This window comes from Doryrhamphus excisus, linkage group LG15 (genome assembly GCF_037039965.1).
Source record: "Doryrhamphus excisus strain RoL-2023G ecotype Guam linkage group LG15, RoL_Dexc_Guam_v1.1, whole genome shotgun sequence".
In the NCBI taxonomy this organism is placed as follows: domain Eukaryota; kingdom Metazoa; phylum Chordata; class Actinopteri; order Syngnathiformes; family Syngnathidae; genus Doryrhamphus; species Doryrhamphus excisus.
In genome coordinates, this window is record NC_136371.1 from 4776938 (window position 1) to 4785030 (window position 8093).

General features: G+C 42.9%; 1 protein-coding gene and 1 long non-coding RNA gene across 14 annotated transcripts in view; one reads left to right on the top strand and one right to left on the bottom strand.

Moving 5' to 3' along the window:
• Positions 1 to 2127, top strand: part of LOC144901732 (uncharacterized) — a 50477-nt gene extending 48350 nt beyond the window's left edge. For both annotated transcript variants that reach the window (XR_013629807.1, XR_013629808.1), the window contains exon 5: positions 1541 to 2127. This is a non-coding gene — a long non-coding RNA (uncharacterized LOC144901732). The remainder of the gene's footprint in view (positions 1 to 1540) is intronic.
• LOC131104684 (nuclear receptor coactivator 3-like) overlaps positions 1 to 7890 on the bottom strand; it is a 49616-nt gene extending 41726 nt beyond the window's left edge. For 4 of the 12 annotated variants that reach the window (XM_058052154.2, XM_058052155.2, XM_058052149.2 and 1 more), the window contains exon 1: positions 7751 to 7880. The gene's annotated coding sequence lies outside the window, so the exon portion shown is untranslated. Of the gene's footprint in view, positions 1 to 7184; positions 7438 to 7750 lie in introns of those variants that run through there. The other 8 variants (XM_058052151.2, XM_058052144.2, XM_058052143.2 and 5 more) reach the window with 3 other exon arrangements.
• Between the last annotated feature and the right edge of the window lie 203 nt (positions 7891 to 8093).

An 8093-nucleotide genomic window follows, 5' to 3' on the forward strand; every position in this document is an offset into this window, starting at 1 on the left:
AACATGCAAACTCCACACAGAGATGGCCGAGGGTGGAATTGAACCCTGGTCTCCTAGCTGTGAGGTCTGCGTGCTAACCACTTGACCGCCGTGCCGCCCTTATGATTTTATTATCACACAAAAATGAGACCTAAAAAAAAAGTTTAACAAAAACTACTTTTAAAAAATATGCTGCTTTTGGCGGTCAAATAAATGAGACTGAGAGACATCAACCACTAAACAGCAGGACAACAATGAGACCCCTCCTACATAGAGCCAAATCAATGCGAGCCAGTGAAGATTAATTCCTGTTTAACACATCCTGACACATGGAAAAAGAGCCTCAACAACAACAACAACACAACAGTTCAGTCGTCACACTACGGCTGACGGCGAAGGCAAGGGACATAGGGGAGAAACACCCATGAGAAAAAAAAAAAGCGAGAATGGAATAAAAAGAATGTGGAGTGTTCCAGTCAGAAAGCTTCCTGATTTTACAGCAGCGGGGAAAAGGACTGAGGAGAATGGAGAGAGGAGATAACAAAAGAATACAAAACAATGGAAGAATTCTAGGTAGAATTCCAGCAAGAGGCTCCACCTGGGCCCCTCCTCCCTTTCGATACCCACGTTCCCCTTTCATTTTCACAAGCTTCCCATGCTGGATCCCTGCCCCCCCACACTGTATGACCAAGTCACCAGCATCCGTTTCTGACCTCTGTAGCCTTTTTGCCTCCATTCAGCAAACATTGGGCATCACTAGTCACATATACATGGACCCAAATAATCCGGTTGCATTCGGTTTATTTGCTCAAGGGGAAATAATTTATACAACTCATTCCGAAAGAAAAGTGCCAATCCGAATGAATATATAATCGGAGGGGCGGCACGGTGGTCAAGTGGTTAGCGTGCAAACCTCACAGCTAGGAGACCAGGGTTCAATTCCACCCTCGGCCATCTCTGTGTGGAGTTTGCATGTTCTCCCCGTGCATGCGTGGGTTTTCTCCGGTTACTCCGGTTTCCTTCCACAAGCTAAAAACATGCTAGGTTAATTAGCGACTCCAAATTGTCCATAGGTATGAATGTGAGTGTGAATGGTTGTTTGTCTATATGGCGACCAGTCCAGGGTGTACCCCGCCTCTCGCCTGGACACAGCTGGGATAGGCTCCAGCACCCCCCGCGACCCTTGTGAGGAAAAAAGCAGTAGAAAATGAATGAATGAATGTTTTCGGAAAGGTCATTCGGAAAGATTCCGTTTGGAAAGAGAAAAACTCGGCTAAACGTGGCTATTGTCAAAACTGTTTTAAAACTGTCCCTGACTTGTAAAGTAAAAGTAAACAATGACAACTGACATTTTTTTGTCCATTAAATTGGTCAAATAAAAAAGGACGTATAGTGCATCTGGAAAGTATTCACAATGGTTCAATTTCTCCACATTTTATTATGCCTTATTTCATTATCACATAACATCTAAATAAATCAAACCATTCCCATATTCATAGTCTTTGCCCCGGTGCTGAACATTGACCTCTTTCCACTGATCAACCTTGAGATGTTTCCACAGCTTAATTGGAGCCCACCTGTGGTTAATCAGTTGATTTGGAAAAAACCACACACCTGTCGATGTAAGGTCCCACCAATTGACAGTGACTTATCAGACCACAAACCAAGCATGAAGTCAAAGGAATTGTCTGTAGACTTTCAAGTACTAAATTTGAGTAACGGTACATAAACCTCGCTTCCAGAACCCACGTGAGCACCATGACTTCCGGAAGACGTTCGGAACTGCCAGGACTCTGCTAAGAACCAGCCGGCCATCTTGGGGGAGACAGGCCTTAGTCGGGTAGATGACCAAGAACCCAATAGTCACTGTCAAGTTCTTTTGGACTTTACACTAGCCTGCACTTGAAAAGTTTGAGAAGATGGACGAGGACGCTTTATCAACTCAACTCCAGGAGATTTGCGTAAGTTTTATTTCAAATTTCCACTATTTACAGCAGCACAGGTTATGCTAAATCAAAGATGAATAGCCTCAAATTACTACAAAGTTGGTAACTTGGGGAAAAATAGTAGTTGTTACATACAGGTGGTTTCTCCCGTCTTCATTTTGTTACAATCATTTGAATAGTCATCATATTACTTTCTGTTGTATACGCCCTTTACCAATTATTTATTTTGTACGGCCGACGAGTGGTTAGCGCGTGGACCTCACAGCTAGGAGACCAGAGTTCAATTCCACCCTCGACCATCTCTGCGTGGAGTTTGCATGTTCTCCCCGTGCATGCGTGGGTTTTCTCCGGGTACTCCGGTTTCCTCCCACATTCCAAAAACATGCTAGGTTAATTGGCGACTCCAAATTGTCCATAGGTATGAATGTGAGTGTGAATGGTTGTTTGTCTATATGTGCCCTGTGATTGGCTGGCGACCAGTCCAGGGTGTACCCCGCCTCTCGCCCGAAGACAGCTGGGATAGGCTCCAGGACCCTCCGTGACCCTCGTGAGGAAAAAGCGGTATGAATGAATGAACCTCCTAGTATCATATAATGTGTCATAGTTGTGTCACACGGGTATTAAACAAGTCAAATCATAATAGCCATCATCATTTGTATCAGCGGTTTGAAAGGTAGACACACTTTCTGTTTTCATTTAAGATTCAATATATTTTCAATGAAAGTACAGTAAGTAGCTTTTGTTTTAAAATATAAAAATAACACAATATTAAAATGAAAACATCTCTTGGGGTTAAATGAACAGTGGTTAAACCTGCTACTTCTCTCATTTTAATACACAAACAACAGTGTACTAATATTTAACAAAAGATCACGTGTAACCAACGACTCTTCCGTGACTCTACCGTCCCAAAATATCAACTGATCAACCGTAGAACACTTCTCTGTGCATTCACTATGTCGCCAGCAGCACTAAAAAAAAACACTCTGCAAGCCCACTGGTCCTGAGAATACACAGGTACCATTTAGGAAGGGTTGAAAGTAGAGGTAGCTCCATCGCTTCATGGCACCATATTTTTTGCTTGGTACCGTATTGCCAACTTTGGATCTACCATGGCCTAAACTACAAAAAAATAGGTGTGCCAAACTTGAGACATAACAGTAGAGCGGACATTTATTCACGTGTATATTTTACACAGACCCCAGTGAAACTGTACATTTCCATGTGTCACACAGCGATTTGACTTCCTGCAATCAGAATAGGATCTGATATGATGTTGACTAAACGTGTTCGATCATCGTTTTCAATGAAACGGGGCGAGAGAAGTTAGTCCGAGGTGTTGCAGCTTTCCACTATTCCCTTTTTATGCCTTTGATACGACCTCTGAAGCCGGCAACTTTGACAACCCATTCCGTGTCATGGCTGATCACAGAAAATTCATGGCTTTAACAGGCTGAGTGAAAGGGGCTTCGAACATAAATAGCTGTTGTTCAAACAACTGTGCGCACATAAGCCAGCCAATCATCCTACAGGTGCGCAACAATTAGTGAGCTCCTGTGTTCCCGTGAATTGTATTTGAATTTGATCATTAAAAAAAACTATTGTGTATATATGTGATGAAGTTTAACCCTCCTCTTGTGACCCGTTTTACATTTTAATGCATAAAAAGAATCACATAACATTTGTTTATTGCATGAAGGCTTTTTGACTTTGTCAGGAAACTCTATTTCAACAAAATAAAACCCCAAAAATAATTTTTACTACATTTTAAAATGGTCTGGTTGAAATTATGACCACTGTATTGTTAGGGTCGGTTTCGACCCGGTTATAATAATTTTACTATAAAGCAATATTTTGAGCCACAACCGAAATCATAAGTGTACAATTAGCCAACACAATGACAACCAGCTCCTCTTCTCATCATGTGTACTTCAGGGGATTCTCATTTTGACCGCTTTTCCAGTATACCAGCAGAAAAACAAGGTCCAGACATGTGAAAGGAATTCACTCATTTGATTGGCTGATTTCACATTTATAATTTGGATCATGGAAAAAATGGCAAGAAGTACAGTGAACCAAGATCTGGACCTGTTGTGCTTTTTGATTTCAGTTTATACTAAAGTTCGGTTGCTGAAAACAACTTTTTCTACCTTTTCTTGACATTTAATATACAGTGAAGAAAATAAGTATTTGAACACCCTGCTATTTTGCTATTTCTCCCACTTAGAAATCATGGAGGGGTCTGAAATTTTCATCGTAGGTGCATGTCCACTGTGAGAGAGATAAACTAAAAAGAAAAATCCAGAAATCACAATGCATGATTTTTTAACAATTTATTTGTGTGATACAGCTGCAAATAAGTATTTGAACACCTGTGTATCATCTAGAATTCTGACCCTGAAAGACCTGTTAGTCTGCCCATTAGAAGTCCACCTGCACTCCATGTATCATCCTGAATCAGATGCACCTGTTTGAGGTCGTTAGCTGCATAAAGACACCTGTCCACCCCATACAATCAGTAAGACTTTAACTTGTAACATGGCGAAGACCAAAGAGCTGTCCAAAGACACCAGAGACAAAATTGTACACCTCCACAAGGCTGGAAAGGGCTACGGAGCAATTACCAAGCAGCTTGGTGAAAAAAGGTCCACTGTTGGAGCTATCATTAGAAAATGGAAGAAGCTAAACATGACGGTCAATCTCAATCGGAGTGGAGCCCCATGCAAGATATCACCTCGTGGGGTCTCAATGATTCTAAGAAAGGTGAGGAATCAGCCCAGAACTACACGACAGGACTTGGTCAATGACCTGAAAAGAGCTGGGACCACCGTTTCCAAGGTTACTGTAGGTAATACACTAAGACGTCATGATGTGAAATCATGCATGGCACGAAAGGTTCCCCTGCTTAAACCAGCACATGTCAAGGCCCGTCTTAAGTTTGCATATGACCATTTGGATGATACAGAGGAGTCATGGGAGAAAGTTTTATGGTCAGATGAGACCAAAATAGAACTTTTTGGTCATAATTCCAATAAGCGTGTTTGGAGGAAGAAGAATGAAGAGTACAATCCGAAGAACACCATCCCTACTGTGAAGCATGGGGGTGGTAGCATCATGCTTTGGGGGTGTTTTTCTGCACATGGGACAGGACGAGTGCACTGCATTAAAGAGAGGATGACTGGGGCCGTGTATTGTGAGATTTTGGGGAACAACCTCCTTCCCTCTGTCAGAGCATTGAAGATGGGTCGTGGCTGGGTCTTCCAACACGACAACGACCCGAAGCACACAGCCAGGAAAACCAAGGAGTGGCTCCGTAAGAAGCATATCAAGGTTCTAGCATGGCCCAGCCAGTCTCCAGACCTGAACCCAATCGAAAATCTTTGGAGGGAGCTCAAACTCCGTGTTTCTCAGCAACAGCCCAGAAACCTGACTGATCTAGAGAAGATCTGTGTGGAGGAGTGGGCCAAGATCCCTCCTGCAGTGTGTGCAAACCTGGTGAAAAACTACAGGAAACGTTTGACCTCTGTAATAGCAAACAAAGGCTACTGTACCAAATATTAACATTCATTTTCTCAGGTGTTCAAATACTTATTTGCAGCTGTATCACACAAATAAATTGTTAAAAAATCATGCATTGTGATTTCTGGATTTTTCTTTTTAGTTTATCTCTCTCACAGTGGACATGCACCTACGATGAAAATTTCAGACCCCTCCATGATTTCTAAGTGGGAGAAATAGCAAAATAGCAGGGTGTTCAAATACTTATTTTCTTCACTGTATATGGGTCAAAATTCACCTGAACACCATAGATGTGATTTAATACTAAAATGAGAAAATAAATAAAACTAATTGATTTAAGAGATATGTTCTATAGCCCTCAGTAATAGCCAGGTAAGAAAAGAACCTTCAATTTATTATTATGATTCTTTTTAGGTTCATTTTACCATTTTTGGAGGTGTATAGTGACAAAAAAAAGGCCGACATGCCCACACCAAAAGTATTAAAACCAACATTTTCATGGATGTGGAAGCCTAAGAAGATAACCAAGACATGAGAAGCAAATTTGATGGTAACTTATTGGTTTTAGTGTATTTTAATAGCTGATTTAATACATGGGTCAAAACCGACCCGTTAACATAAGAGATGATAGAAGAAAGCTAACACAAGAGGAAGATTAATTCATTCATTCATTCACGAGGGTCGTGAGGTTTCCTCACGAGGGTTGTGGGGGTGCTGGAGCCTATCCCAGCTGTCTTCGAGCAAGAGGCGGGGTACACCCTGGACTGGTCGCCGGCCAATCAAAGGGCACATATAGACAAACAACCATTCACACTCACATTCACACTCACAATTTGGAGTCGCCAATTAACCTAGCATGTTTTTGGAATGTGGGAGGAAACCGGAGTACCTGGAGAAAACCCACGCGTGCACGGGGAGAACATGCAAAGTCCACACAGAGATGCCCGAGGGTGGAATTGAACCCTGGGCTCTTAGCTGTGAGGTTTGCGCGCTAACCACTCGTCCGCCGTGCCACCAGGAACATTAATAACAACATTAATATGTTATTATATATCATATAACTTGCTGTTGAACCACCAGAGAACTCCTAAACTGCATATCATAACAATGCCAATAAAGTTTGATTCTATTCTAACATAGGCCCTGTCAATACAGGATAATAACCATTAACTGAGAACCTCCATACAGCTGTCATTAAAAGGACAAATTAATGTAATTATGCCAATTATGCTGAAGTGCATGCAATGACGTACACATATGAGGCAGACTATATATTTCAGTTCTCTTTGCGCACAACCGGTGAGCAAACAGTGCAAAGTAGGCGCAGATGATCAAGCAGTCTTCCACACACACACACACGCACACAGCTTCGGGCATCAAACCAGTGTTACAGTGGAGAGTGGCTGTGCACGGCCACTGTGCTGCCCCCTGCAGATATGCAAAGCGAGACGCCTTAAGCAGGATCCAAACAGATGACAGACACAAACGGGCCAAAAAAAAAAACACGTCTTTTGCTCTTTGACCTCCTGTATTTGCACGTAAAGCGACCGCCATTCAATGCACAAACATGCACTTTGGAGCCAGACCACTTTTTTTTATGTTATTGCACCCCTGCAAGACTCCAGCTGGCTTACAGACAGCCAGACAGTCCGCATCTTCACATATCACACACATTAAAACACATCTTAACATCTTAAACACGATGCATATACTCTATCTTTTCCACGATCGAGTGCGCACCTTTTGGCTCCATCACGTCGACAACCGCATCCGTTGCACATCATGTCTGCAAGGCTGCCAAGCCGACCACCACCACCACAACACGGTCAAGGCAGGCTAAAAATGTACAGTTGTGCTCTCCAGCCGGTGGCATGCGTGCATGTGTGTCTACAAATGTGCGCTGAGAGAAAAACAAAAAATAAAGCGTGCTCTTCCTAAACTTTGCGACATATTAAAGCGGAAGCACTTACCGCCAGCAGTTTCTGTACAAGGCACACACACACACACACACACAGCTTGCGTGAAGTTCACTTGGTTAAATAAAAGATACAAAAACTGAATTCAGTCATCGTGGAGATTTGTACGAGAAACGATGTACAGTATCTCACATGCAAAACATGTTTAGTGTCATTTCCAAGAGTGTGCACTATGCCCTCCGCACTGTACGGATACCAATTTGCGTGCACTGCCGCAGGGAACACAAGTCAGCGGGCTACATTTCTTGCCCTCTAATCGCATCGCAAACCAAACACAAAGTCAAGTTAAATTCGTGTCTGAATGCCAATAAAAACCCACGTAGGGATTACCTTGTAGACGTATCTCTCTACCGGACCAATATTTCTTCTTTATACCATGAACTCTCCGCCATCTTCAGTACTGTTTGTTTAAATGAGAAACACTCCCGGAGCCGAAAGAAGCCAGTTCTGTAAGTTGAGGTATTGCGGGGGGGGATTGTGGGTAGTGAAGTTTATTTACTGAAAACGCCACGCTTACTATATCTCCTGCCAACCAGGATATGGACTACAAACAGACGACACCACTGTACCGGGCGAAGCAGGGGGAGGTGAGAAGCTTTCCGGGGGCGTTCGCTGTTTGTCTCGCCGCCTGCAGACGGGTGCCAGAGACGATAGCAGGTCGGCCAAAGGTGAC